We start from the raw sequence: 15186 nt of genomic DNA on the forward strand, positions 1-15186 counted from the left end.
TACATAGTCACACAAGGGAACTGGGCTTGGAGTCAGGAGACCATTCTCCAATTCTGATTTTCACACTAAATAGCTGTGTGACTAAAATAAAAACACATTTTCTCTCTGAGTCTCAGTATCCTTATCAATTAAATAGGGAAGTTGAATTTAATGAACACTTATACCTCTAAGATATGATGATTTTATCAGCTAGATACTGAACCTGAGAGTTCTTATGACTTTAATTAAACTTAGCTTTAAATTCTAGCTCTAGAAATCACCTCTCTCTATATATATATGTATATATATGTATATATATGTGTATGTATATACACATATATAGATGTGTATATATAGATATAGATAGATAGATATATACACATATAGATAGACAGATAGATAGATAGATAGATAGATAGATAGATAGATAGATAGATACACATATATATCCCTCAGAGACCTAGCCTTTCCCCCAGATAATCAGCAACCGCTGAGGCAGCAGAAGACACTAGAATGGACCTTACTAATTGTCACAAGGTCTGGACCTCTGGCAGGCTAAAGATAGCACCTTGACCTAAGCTATGTTTCAGCTCCTGAGCCCCAAGGTGGGACAACCTCCTGGCTACTTTCCCATGAGACCAGACAGAGGGACATTGAAACAAACCTCATAATTGTCCTCAAGACCTGAATAAATTATTTATTATTCTTCGAAGAAATTATTTATTATTATTCTTATCTCACTGCCAACCAATCAGCTCCCAGCATGACGCCACCAAATCCCTAACCCACAGGGTCTTGTGATTTTGCCCTATAGAATCTGTCACCTACACACCATTGGGGGGTTTTGGCTTTTGATCCTTAGCTCCCTGTTCTGGGTGGCACCATTCATGATAAAATAGCCAATCGTTCTCCACCGCAATTCTTGGCATTTAGTGTTTGGCTTTGCTAGCACAGGGTGGACAAACTCCTTCTGTTCCATAACAATATAGTCATCCCCTGGTATCCATGGGGAACTTGTCCAGGACCCCCGTGGATACCAAAATCTGCAGCTACTCAAGTCCCTTATATGAAATGGCATAGTATTTGCATAGAACCTAAGCACATCCTCCCATAGCCTTTAAATTATCTCTAGATTACTTAAAATACCTAATACAGTGTAAATGCTATGTGAATTATTGTTATACTCTACTATTTAGGAAATAATGACAAGAAAAATGTCTGTACATGTTCAGTACAGAGGCAACCCTTGTAGGCCTAATTACATAGGACACGTCAGCAACAGCATAATATATATATATTTTTTTTTTTTTCTTTTTTTTTTTCAAATGCTTTCTTTCCAGGGTTGGTTGAATCCGGATGAGAAACCTGTGGATATGGAAGCCTGACTGTATAACCTGTGTTAAAATCTTTTATGGTGTTTGACTAGGCTTGTTTCCGTTTGTTCCCTTCCCAAAGTGGTAATCAGGATGCATCCAAGCCTAGCCAATCTTTTAATGAGACAGGCATATTTTAATAACATGTGGCAAATAAACCATTAAATCATGACAGATGTATTTTGTTCTGGTACAGCCTAATTATTAAACTGCCAAGAGTTGCCAATGGAAGCTTTATGCCTAACTTACAGATTTCCTTAAGACCCTGCATTTTGGCTAATGCTAGTTTATGTGAGAAGGGAAGGAAAGCAAAGGAAGTGCCTGAGGAGATCTGAATTTCCTCCATGAGCTAATTTTCTGAGAACAAGCTGCAAACTGTAGTCATTTTAACTCAGAGACTCCACCCCTCTTGTAAAACATGTACACCAAGTAAGTACACTAGTTAAACCTGTCCCGGCCCTCAGGCCAGATTATTACAGCTAGGTACCAACCCCTGATGTCTGACGAATCTCATTTCAAAACTGCAGACACTAATGTCATAATAAGGTAATAATAAGGTACATGCTAATGTTGACCATTTATTCTCTACAACTTATTAACCTTTGAAAAGAGTAAAATAATAAAACATCTGACATATTTTTGCAAGCAGCATATTAACTTGAGTGCAGCTGGGCTGGGACTGAATTTCTTACAACAGTTAGTGAAAAGCATTACTAATTCATACGTTCTTTCCTCATGTGAAGACTCAGAGATATTATCTGTTTATTTTTAAAAGCATAAAATAAAAGGAAAACATAAAGAAAGGACAGGTACACTGATTGATGCAGTCATCACACTTAGAAATTCAAGGAATGCCGAAGATGGTTGTAACCAGGCACCAGAATATTACCTGATTACAGAGGCAGACAGAGGAGCAGAGGAAGACTCCAGGAACAGACTACCTTCAAATGGTGCAATTGGCTAAGAAGCAAGGTAGAAAAATTTTACTTAGTTTCTAAAGCTGCTGCGTGAGTTTCAGTTGCTAAGTCAACTCCAAGTAATCATATTTCAATATAAAGCAAGATAATAGATTTTTTTTTCCTCTCTCTAGATTTGTTCTTACCTGGAGGCAACATTAGTTATAAAATAATGTATCTGAGAAACATTTTCTAATGGGATATGATTGCTGTAAGCTAATTTCTCAGCAGCCAGGTGTTATTGGGAAGATCCCTGCTTTTGACCTTCGCTCTAATTACAGACACAGACATTGTGCAATGAGTATGCTTGTTAAGTTTTTTTGTTTTTGTTTTTAAGCATTTCACTTCTAGAAGTGTTACCAAGTACCACTCTGTTCACATGATTAGCAGATTTAATGAAGGGACAATGCTGACATGTTCTAGATTTCATTTGGATATTGAATTCGTCATCTATCAACAAAGGATCCAGAATGGTTGGAGAATGACTATTTTGGAGTTTCTCTTTTCTGGAATGTTTAAGGTATGAAGAGTATTTTGGCGACAGCTCAGGGTCCATGCAGTAAAACAGAAACATAGAACATGACAACATAATACAGAGAAATGGTGAAACAATTATTAGAGGACTGAAAAGGCAAAGAGAAATATCAAACTGATAGGGTTCGTAATGGCAGGAAAGAGCCCCAGCCCTAGGATTGAGGGACAAGGAGAAGAAGGTGGGGTTGTCAGAACCTAGTAGCTCTAGCTGAGTGGGACAGACCTTTGAAGAGGGATGCTGGTCTCCTGGTGGAACTTGGAGGACCCTGTGGAGCTGGGAACCAGACCTGTGAGGAGGGGTCACTGCTGCTCAGCAGGGCTTGTCTCTCTGGAGGAAGGGGCAGGTGGGGTTCAGTGGGGGTGGTTCTTCAATTCAGAAGGTAGAAGAAGGAGACTAGAGCCAGTTGCCATTGTCAGGGGGATACTAACAGGGAGAGGGAGGCCAGGAGCTTTACCCTAATGGAACCCAAGCCACGTAGAAGCAAATACCAGGAGCTGAGGGAAAGTCATTTTCCACATCTCCTGACCCCATTAGACAGTAAATTCTGTGGAGACATGTCAATGTCTGAATGAGGTGAGGGGATTAAGTGCTATTAAATCTCCAATGCCTAGGTCAATGTTTGCCAATTAATAATACCTTAAAAAACATTTGTTGAATGAGTCGAGGGGATTCATTCTTAGGTAGATCAAAATTTATACTTAGAAAAGTTAATTCAAGTCCTAGTCTGATACTAACTACCAGTGTTATTTTGACAAGTCATTTGACATCTCTAGATTTCAATTACTCATCTATCATATGGAGTTATAAGCCTAGCCCTAATTGAATTATAAAATCATTCCAATTGTACGATTCCATGACTCTTCTCTATTGTTAATGCTGTGGATAATTTATGGCTGATTTTGTTATTATGGAGACCTGCAGCATAAGCAAATGCTAAAATAAATACATTTAATGGATGGCCAGAGACGCGGGCTGATTTATGTATAAAGTTGTCCTTTATTTTGTATTCTTTGTTTTTTATTCTTTATGAATGAAGATAGTGCCAGAGATTAGACAACAGTATCATTATCCTAGACCCTGCCTTCCAGGTATCTTCTTTGTGTTTTAATAAAGTATTGGAAGGCCAGTGCAGTATCTTAGTAGAGCTATATGTTAACCAACATGGAACCCAATTACAAGGATTATCAAGGGAGGTTTTTATAGGAGGCAGTGCCTATTAGAAGGAATAACATAAAAAAGAGACAGAACATCTGAGCCTCCCCCTTCCTCCCCAAACCTTGTAACCAACTCTCTGTGGGAGTTTATGGAAGTCATATAAACTCTCAGACACCTCAGGTTTCTCATTTATAAAATAAGAGGCTAGAATACATCTCTATATTCTCTTTCAAGTCCAACATTCAACAATTCAGGCTAATGCTCTAAAGAATTCAATGTATTTGTACACCTAAAGATTGCCAGCAGAAATACAAATTTTAAATCGTGAGATTCCCCCCTCCCGTTCCCCACCCCCTGTGATTACATAGAAAAAAAAAAAAAAGACTAAATGTACTACTGTTGTTAGGTTTGGCTGGGAGTTCAATTTATAGAGAGCTATTTTAACATTGACATTAGCTATTTTAACAGCTATGTTAACCGGCAAGTTGACATTAGCGGTTAAACTTTAGACTATGTAGACGCTTTGGATCAGCACTCAGAAACCTGGGTGCAAGACAGAGTAGTGATCTAAGTACAGTCTCTGGTACTGGACTGCCTGGACTTGGTTAGTCCTTTCACCACGTGGCCTTGGGCAATCTATTTTATTTATTTTAGCCTCTCTGTGGTCAGTTTCCTCATCTATAAAATAGGGGTTTCAGTAATATCTACTCCACAAAGTGGTTGAAAGGACTAAGTGAGTCAATATACATATTTTAAAGAGTTCATAAATGTACCAAACAATAAAGTAGTCATTTAGTAAATGTTAGTTATAATAATAATAACTAATAAATAATAATAATAATTATTATTATTATTATCGATGAGTATGTGAACATGTTCACAAACTACATGTCTAAATATCTCCAATCAACAGCAGTGCCTTTAAGGCAAACAAGAAATCAGCCACGGTAGTATTAGTAGTGGAAATAAGACAGAGGATGAGAGAAGATGGATACGGAATATGCAGAGCTAACTCTCAAAACCAGCCTTGGGGTCAAAGCTGGAGAGAGAAAGGGATGGGAATGTCAATGAAAAAAATATGCAGAAATGGTGAGACACACCGGGGGATAAGATGATTCTTCCCATCTGTCAGAAACTGACAACTTAGACCAGAATGTTTGGTGCCAAAAATAGACAGAGAAAAGTCAGAGGCATTGATTTATTTGTTCACTGTTTTTACTCAAAAATGTCCTAGAAGGATCATTGCCTGCCCCATGACAAAAAAGATCCAGCAACACTACCACAGTAACTTCATAAAATCAGGGTGGGAGGTAAATAAATCAAATTCAACAAGGGAGGGTCTTGAAAAGACCAGTGATAAAATACACCATGAACTAAGAAATATAACTTTTCAACTTCCTACTCTATAATAGCGATAAACTAATTAATTTATAACACAGCCATACTATACAGTCATAGACCTCAGTGATCAGAGTATGTGAGGTTTATGCATATCGACATGGAATGATCGTCAAGACATATTACTAATAGAAGACAAAAACAAGTGGCAGAAGAGTGCAGACCACATACTTCATGTATGAAGAAAAAGAGGAGAAAAACCCTAACATTTAGAATTTTTAAAAATATTCATACATATGTATGAAAGTGTATAGAAAAAGTTCTGATTGGATACGTAGCACACCAGAATGGTGTTTACTTCTGGGAATGAGGGATTTGAGAAGCACCTGTACTGTGAGGTGGGAAGGTGGGGGGTATTAATTTATGTCTTTATCAGGGTGTGAATTTATTTCAATGCAAATGCCTTCATGAATTATTTATATAATAAAATACATTTCTAAGGAATGATTTTAAATAAAATTCCAGCTGCCTATGGAATTGAGCTTAAGTTGGTGTGTTTATTCTCCCTTTCAACTTCAGTTAATGAGGGAGTTGATTCATTAAGCACCTTCCCTGAGCCACTGCAAGTTTCAGCTGATTGTGCAAATAGGTCACATTCTATGCAGGGCCCCAGGGACATAGTCTGTTTAAAAAAATATATTGCCTCTTAAAATTTCAATATAACATATCAAATAAAGCCTGAAAGAGATTAGGAATTGTGTTCATCAATGCTAAATATATGTCGAGTTGTCTTGCTGTTGATTTTTCTAAAGAAAAATCTATAATCAAAAATTGATTTTATGACTTCATTCAACTTTCCCTCCATTTTATGAATCACCTACAGCTGGCATAGCAAGCAGAATATGACATTTCCTGTCATGGAGTGGATAATGCCTGCATTGACATGTCTGATCCAATATCTGACATCTCAAAGAGCTGCCAAATCCTGGCTATCCTAGATCTTCATTACAGATGTTGGCTAAGATCTCTGGGGTTATTTAATTTCTAATAATACTTTTCCCCCTCTGTCAATGTTCAAAATCTAAGATGGGATATCCAAATCAGAGCCAGTAGACACCTAACTCTATTTAAGAAGTTAAAATATCAGGGGAAACACTCATTTACCACCAAGTTTAAAAGGCCTTGGTTACCTACTTCTAATGAGAAGGGTAACTCTAGCTGCAGGAAACCATTTATTTATGCTGTGTGTTGATTTACTGACAGGAAACTTTGGCAATACATTATTCATTTTTTTTCTGGCAAATTACAGGAAGGGGATTGATGAATCTTTTGCTTGCCAAATTATTTTCCTTTAAAGAGACTACAGACGCTCAATTTTTCACTGTAGAAGTTAAATGGGGTAGAATCATCTTCTTAAAACTCAATATATAATTCTGTAAAATACCTACAAGTTAATTTATACTTGTGTCTTAAGCATTAGTGCAAAGGAATAATTGGAAGATGGTGGAAGTATGTGGGCCTTAGAGGTAGAGAAAAAAAATGAGATGACTTACTATATATAACAAATAATGTTCAGATTAAACCTGAGACTGCAAAACATTAGAAATTATTCATCGTTTGCTTGTTCATTGGTTTGTTTTTTTCTGTATTTCTAAAATACAGAAAAAATATATTAGCTTTAGACAACTTCGCCTTAAAACTCAAAATGTTACCTTTATCTCTTCCTGGACCTTTGTTTCTTCAGTTCTTTCTGAATGAACAAATATTTATTATACACATATATCATTATCAGGTACAACAGCATATGAGGTGAACAAGGCAGAAGCATATCATAACTAATAATATATTGTCATATCATCTCTCTCTACATCACCCAACTGATCAGGGTGAGTATTAAGAAGGCAGTATTGTGGTCCTCATGTTAGTTCAGTACTACATAAACATAAAAATAATGTAAACATAGGTCCAACTTCTGAGATATGAAGGCCTCCAAAATGTTAACTTTCCCTCAAATAATTTTTCAGACAGTAGTATAAGGCCTTTATAAAACATACATACTCAGAAAACTATTCTTTTGGTTTGATGATTCATTTAATAAATATCTGTTAAGATCTACTTTACACAGGAGTCTATGGGTGTTACAAGGATTATTTAGATCTGATCTTTGCTTTCCAGGAGCAATCTGAGCCAACTGATACACACATATTTTATTCTTTTATGCAAAGCATAGAGAACCATTCATTTGGGTGGTATGAGTTGCTCAGGAATCCTTTGTCCTGTTTCATGGTCTTTTCTTAATAATCTTGTAGAATGTTCTGTCTTTTTCCCTGAGTATCACTGTTTGCTCCAATTCTCCCACCTTCAGATGCATTGATGCACAGATCCATCAGACACATTTGTGTGTTGAACAGGGAATCCTTTGTTGAACTATAGCTGTTCAACTTGTTGTAACCTCCAGGGGAGTGATCAGGGGGGACCTCTCATACAGCCATGCTTCTGACATCTTTGAACTATCGCTGTTAGAAAGTCCATGAGAGTTTTAGTAATTTGCTCAGAGTCCGAAATGAAAGCGAAAAGAAGAACATCATGGAAATGCACCTTCCACTGTCACATTTCTCTGTCTTTCTTTGTTCATAGAGCTTTCTCAGAGTGGTTTTCCTTCCCACTTTTCCTTACTTTCAGTCTTTTAAATGCTGTCTGTTGTCCAAAGACAATCAGAATATTTTTTTTTTCTTTCCGTATGCTCCCTCATCAGAAAGTCAGTGTGTGGGAATGGAGTCATTATACAGGCATTGAAATGAGACATACCTAGGTCAAAACATTGGCTCTCTAACTGATCGTGTGAGTTTCAGCATATTCCCTAACCTTTCCAAATTTTAGTTAATTTTCATGAAAAATGTGTCGTTAACAACACCTAACTGGAAAAGTTTTTTTAAGGATTAGAAATTGAATGCTCAAGGAAGATTAGCCATTCAAAATGTTAGTAGTTCCTTTTACCTAAGTTTTTACCTGCCTCTTATGTCATTCTATCTTGTGTTCCAATTCTATGTTGGTCCTCTGCCCCCATCACCACTGAAACATCCTTGAAACTAAGGATGATCTTTTTCACTTGTTTAATCCTCACAGGAATTAAGATCCATACTTTGCACCTTCAAAAATACTTGTTGATGTGTTCTGACAGTTATCATCAGATTTTATCTTTAACTAGAAAGACTAGGTAACAAACATAAAACTAAGAATACTTAACTACAGATTGAATTTTTCAAACGTTTGTTGAATTTCTGCTGCCCTTAAAGCACATCTAAGTATTATTAGGGTATATAACTAAATTAGATATAGATCACATATATGTATTCTGAGTCAAAATTTGAAAGATCTAGACACTTGCATAAGTTATTCCTACAAAAAGGAAGTGATAGAGAACTGATTAAGTACTAGGGTGAAAAAGAAGAAAATGTTAATTAATTGGAAAATTTAGGTGACTGCTTAAAAAAAAAAAGCAAATATTTATTAAATATCTACTTAGTCCAAATCCTAGAACTACCATAAATTACATATGTGCTGTTTGCCAAAACACTTTTTATTTAATATCTACATCACAATCCTATGAGGTAGGTACCATGATTCCCATTTAATAAATAAAGAAACTGAAATTAATTGCTTAAGGTCATCATATTCTTTTGAGTGGCACATGAAATCGTATAGACCAAGAATAGAAAAAGAAAAAAAAAAAAAGAAATGTAGAGAAAAAGGGCCTAGGATATCTTGGAGTCTACTTGTGTCGGAGCTGTTTAGTCCAGGCTGACCCAGTATTACTTTGTCTTGTGCACCTGAAACTAATAAAAAAAAAAAGAAAAGAAAAGAAAAAGAAACTGGGATATAAATGTATATGATGTAACCTATAAATAGATAGATAGACAGACAGATAGATAGATAGATAGATAGATAGATAGATAGATAGATAGATAGATAGATAGATAAATAAAAGAATAATGCCAGTAAGTCTACTTCTCTTTGAGGACAGAAAGGGGGCCATAGGTTAAACCTGACAAGGTCAGGAGACTGAAAATAACCACATAAGATGGCGTGAACATAAAAAAAAAAATCATAACTAAGGTGGGCCACGGCGGGAAGTCACATCTTTAGCCTGAAGCTTCCTTCATAAAGTCAATCTTCACCTTAAGTGAGCCTGTCTACTGTCTTTTTGCACCTAAAATCACATCCTTGGAATGTCTGCAATCCCTTTTTCCAGACCAGAGCAGGAAAGTATATTATTATTCCTGTCCCTCATTATTATTCTTGTCCCTTCATTAACTATCCTCTACCCACCTGTGTAAAAGAAGTACCTGTCTCTCCAATCTACTTTTACCCAATCCTAGAGAATTTCCTACTTTGCTTTCTCCCACCCCCTTAATCTATCACCAATGGATTTCATGCAACACACCTCCTTTGATTCTATGTATAAAATAAGCTGCAAACCGTCATTTTGAGGAACATTTTTTCAGTCCATTGAGATTTTGCTTCCTGGCAATTGTCAGTTTGGCTCAAATAAACTCTTACAAGTTTTTTCTTAGGCTGGATGTTTTTCGTTGACACCTTTTACTTTAAAACTATGGATTCCCCCATTGCTATAATTTGAATGATTATGCCATAAGATCATGAAACTAGCTATAGAATTTTAGTTAAGTTCCCTAACAATTTAATGAATTAAATTTGCTTGTTTATCCTAAATAAAATGTCTCATAGTGTATTATCTCCTTTTAGAGATTAGCTATCATTAGTCCTGGTAGAGAATACTGCCAAAATATGTGTTTAGTAGCTTCTATACATTATAAATATAGATTTGCACAGAAACCAATCAAATATGCTAGAAAGAATGGTTATTGTACAATACATATGATATGGTACACATATGTATAATGAATATACTTAAGTATATTTTTATATAAAATGACAACTTTTAATTTATTTTCTATAGTCATCATTTTCATAAGATTTATAGCTGTCAGTAATATTTAAGCAGTATTAAACTCTCATTGTGTTGTCTTAAATCATACATCTAATTTACAAATATTTTGTTTGGTTGTACATTAAGTTCCCATAAACTTCCATAATATGAAACAAATTGTTTGTTTTAATTTTTAGAAGGTAACCTTAGATAATATAAGTCTCTATTCTCTGAAATAATTGGATATCTTATGTATCATAATACTAAAGCAGTATATACACATATATATTACATACCCCCTGAATGACAAACTAAACTTTGTACATGTCTGTTTTAGTCAATATTAATTTACTTATTAATAAACCCCTAGAGACACTTAAAATGAAAACTAGGTTTCATTAACTCCCACCCTCCCACCCCCCAGCCTCCCACCCCGCACCGCTCTTCCAGGTCCTTACCTCCAACAGCTGAAAACTAGGCCTGAATCTCCATATTCTGAATATCTGAAAACACTGCCCTTTCTAATCTCCAGGTAGTCCCAAGGAGGCAGAAAACGTTCTCCTTTTCAATCATCAACTCCCTCTTCCACATTGCAAAGCTTTATACTTGTTTTGAGCAAACAGTAGATTTTCTCTGACCACAATAAAGTGGGCCAAACTCTTGGAAATAAAAACTCATGGTTTTGAGCTCAGGGCTATCCATCTCAAACTCAGAAAGCTAATAATTGCCCCCTGGTGGTTATATGCGTATGCCTTCAGGAAAGCAAAGGCTTGGCTCCCTTCTTAAGGAGGTGAAAAATACCTTTCATTCCTTCCTGAAGAGATCATGTCACAAAAAACAAAGTATGTTGCAATTTCTCAGTAGGTTACCCTGATATTTGAACCTCTCAGTAGAACCCTCACTGCTCTGTATTTCGATTTTAAATTCTGATTCACTTATTCTGATTACCTACCCAAACAACTCAGCTGGGTTAGGGTTAGTGGCAAATATGCTTGAGGAAATGCAATCTTAAAGGTATGTCAAACAGCCTGGACACCGAACTTTAGGATCAAATACTATTTTTCAGAATTCAAAACTCCCAAGTGATGTGGAATTAAGGAACAGGCACAGAAATGTTAATTAGATATTCCCAAAAATCCCTAAGCCATATGCAGGGTCCTGCCATTTCAACCATCCAGGGACCACCTAAAATGACTTTTTAAATGGCTTTGATCTTTCCTTCTAAGGTGATGAATTAGAAGGGAAGCAGTAAAGTGTCACACAGTGGTTCTCTAACAGAGACATTTGGCAATGCCTGGAGACTTTTTCCCCCACATGTTGTGGGGTATGGAGTCACTGGTATGTAGCGGACACAGACCAGGGATACTGCTGAGCATCTTACAATGCTTACAACACAGAGGGAAGCACTCCCTACTCCCCACCCCACGAAAAGATCCAATTCAAAATATCACTAGTTCCAAAGTTGGGAAACCCTGTGTGATTAGGCTCTGTGATTAGGTTCTCCAAAGCCCAAATGCCCTTGTAGATAAAATAAGAGTAATAAGAATTCTTAGCTTTGGGTTATGGGATGGCTAAATGAGATTGTCCATACAAAACATTAATTATGGTGTGGCCAGCATAAGCATTCAACATGTATGCTATTGTTACCATCATCTGTATTACCAATTTTCAATTCAAGAGGAATAGAGAACTTTTCAAGTTAAAATCGGAGAAAATATGTTTAAGACTATTGTAAACTTTATACATCAAAACTTATATACAATTTTAACCATCCCACATTAGAAGCAAGAGATTGCTTGCATTGCCATTCATTCGCCCAATTATTTGGCTTCAGCACAGTCTCTCACAATTGAAAAATGTCTCCAAGTTATAAAAAATAAATGACTCAGTATATTTGCAGAACAGTCCTTTAAAATAGTTACTGAGTATCATCAAACATATATTTTCCTTCCTGTTTCAGGTCTCCTTAGTCAAGAGTCAGTATTCTTGGACCTCTTGGAAAGACTTTCACCACTGTTGCTGCAGCTGTCTCTTTTGAGATGTCTTATGTCTGTGCCAAACTTGCTATCCTTAGGTGCTCATAGAGTCATTGATGGCTAAGGGATGCAGAGCATGGCAGGGTCCTTTCTCCAATACTGGGCCACCTTTTATCACGGGCACCCAGTCATCTCACAAAGTCATGATAGTAGTCTCTTTAATGTCTTTCTAGTTCTCATTTCTCACAAGCAACTTCTTGTGTGTTTGAAAAAAGTTTCTCTTCACAGTAAGAATATAACTCAGACACAGCTTTGCATCTACACACTTTTCAAAACATCTCTCTCCTTTGCAAATTCATCCTAATAAAAGCACAAATAAAATGAAAACTCTAGAGGTATTATTAATATCTGAATAAACGTAAAAACTTATATTCTCAAAAGGAAAAAAACAACCTATATTTTCACTATGAACAACTAAGAAGGTAATAGAAGTTTGTTTTATATTTGTGTACCTGAAGGACTTATCCTGGTGATTTATAAAATACAAAGACACAGCCCGCCCTTAAAACCTATTAAAGTCTCTGTGTCTGAGGACAGAAAATTGATTACAGTTTCTCTCCTCTCTCTCTCCCCTTCCTCAATACTGCCCAATGTCAGAGTCTGATTAGCTAGAACACCTTGTTAGGTACAGCATTTATTCAGAACACACTCATATAGATTTTGTGTGTTGTCTTCACTTTTGACAGGGTGGCAGAAATATCCTCCTCCATATTAGTTTATAACTTGTCCCGGTGGAAAGATGGGATCAGAGAATTCTTCATTGGAACGAGCCTTGTAGATTAAAGAACACTGAATTGGATTGTGTCCTGTAAACTATTGAGTTCTAAATTTAGATATAAAGAAAGTGAAGTGAAAGAAGTGAGGTGATAAACAGGTCCCACAGTGGGGTGGGGGGTGGTGGTGGTAAATTGATAATGCCATCCCTAGTCTCCGGTACTGTGTTGTGTCTGCTTGAGAAAAGGGAGGTATGAGTTACTAAACTTAAAAAAAAAGAAAAAAAAGTGTATTATAAACTGGCTTACTTAAAAAAAAGCTCTATGATGTGGACTTTGAACATAGCATTATAAAGACTGGATCATAAACATATATCATCTGGGTTATTAATGTAAGTATATACCTGCTAATTTAGTCATAAAGCTTAAGTTTAGAAAAAGGTCTTAAAGGTTATACCTCCACCCTCTGGCATCCAATGATTGCATACATACATAAAGAGGCATAAAGAGGGAATATTCAGGCACAGTTTTTGAATTACTCTAGGAAAAATACATTTGGTTAAATATCCAAATTTGCCCACCCACTACCTTCTACTTGCTGGTGACATTCTGATATACAAATGACCCCTTCCCCAGATCTAGTGGGTGAATTATAGATGTCTTCACTCTCCTGCCAGTGATGGAGTTAGTTATGGTCATGTAACCCAATTCTAGACAGCGTGGACTGAAACACAAAGCATCTGTGAGTTTGGGGGAATCTCTCTTCTTTGGTATATGATATTTGACACTATGACAACCATCTTGAACTTAGGTGAGGCAAAGACTAGGAAGTCAGCCAATGTACTAAAGATGAACAAAAGCAGAAGTCTTGACCCTTAATGACATCATCGTGCTTTCAGATTAATTATAGAAAATTCCTACCACAGAATTCCAAATTCAGTGAAATAATAAACCCTTATGGTTTAAGATACTTTTAGTTAGCTGTTCTGTTACCTGTATAGCTGTAAACACCTACCCCTGCTTCCATGCAGTATAACCACTTCAGAAAATTAAAGAATAAATGTCAATCAAATTTTAGACAATAAAGAATATAAAATATAATTGAGTTACTCCGATATGTATCAAATTTACACAGATTCAACTCTTGAACTTCAGAAAAAAGGTATAAAAATTGAAAAACTGTGCATTTTCTAATCTATTATATAATGTATATACATTACATACTTATGAATACATATCATTGTTCAAGTTGTGAACACACAAACTGATAATCATTGGCTAGTTACTAAATAATTGTTAAGGAAAAATATTGACATTAGAAAATACGCAACTTTATATTTCCATGTGATTAAAATAAATGTAAGTAAAATAAAAGTTAAATATCTAATTATGAAGTGCTTATAATTGATAAAAGTATAAAGAGGTTGATCTCTTCATTACATAAAAAGCTTATTCAGCTCTATAAGGAACACTGCAAGATTTCAACAGATGACTAGGTAAATAATATGAATAAACAATTCGCTCAAGAGGAGAAGGAAGCAATCACTTGAGGAAAATTTTCCTCACTGATATTCAAATAAATAAAAATGCAAACAGTTTGACATTTCATTGTATGGTTGGTAGATAAATGAGGACATTTAAAAGGGAGTGATAACATTCCAGCTTTTTATTTAGAGCACATGTATTGCTGTTAGCGTTATAAATTGACACACACATTTCCAATGTTTGACTAAGAGGAACTGTTGAAACTCTAAGTGCCTGTGTTACTCAGACCATGTCTAAGGAAAGCAGCCCCCAGCAATTCTCTCTGCATAACTTGTCATTGTTAATGAGGGTCTAGTAGAACCACACCTACTTGTCTGCCCACAATCAAAGGTACCAGGGATCAGTGCAAGAGTCAAAGGTAAATATTACACAGTGGTTATGAAAGAAGCCAACAGCCTCTAACTCCTTGGTAAAAAAATTTCCCAGTGCAGTGCTCCATATGAGAAAGTGACACTCTGACCAAATCAGATTCTTTTTACTTGGAAGTATAAATACTAATATGATGATTAATTTTGTGTCAACCTGTCAAGGCCCAGTACTTAGTTATTTGGTCAAATACCAGCCTCAATGTGTCTGTGAACAGAGTTTGTTAGATGAGGTTACCGACT

The 15186-nt window shown here is 36.0% G+C and overlaps 1 protein-coding gene across 1 annotated transcript in view; it reads right to left on the reverse strand.

The window, feature by feature from the left end:
- LOC109446496 (keratin-associated protein 13-3-like) overlaps positions 1–10976 on the reverse strand; it is a 111912-nt gene extending 100936 nt beyond the window's left edge. The window contains exon 1 of the mRNA XM_088794067.1: positions 10743–10976. The gene's annotated coding sequence lies outside the window, so the exon portion shown is untranslated. The remainder of the gene's footprint in view (positions 1–10742) is intronic.
- Between the last annotated feature and the right edge of the window lie 4210 nt (positions 10977–15186).

This window comes from Rhinolophus sinicus, chromosome 17 (genome assembly GCF_057876585.1).
Source record: "Rhinolophus sinicus isolate RSI-liver-muscle chromosome 17, RSI-T2T, whole genome shotgun sequence".
Lineage (NCBI taxonomy): Eukaryota > Metazoa > Chordata > Mammalia > Chiroptera > Rhinolophidae > Rhinolophus > Rhinolophus sinicus.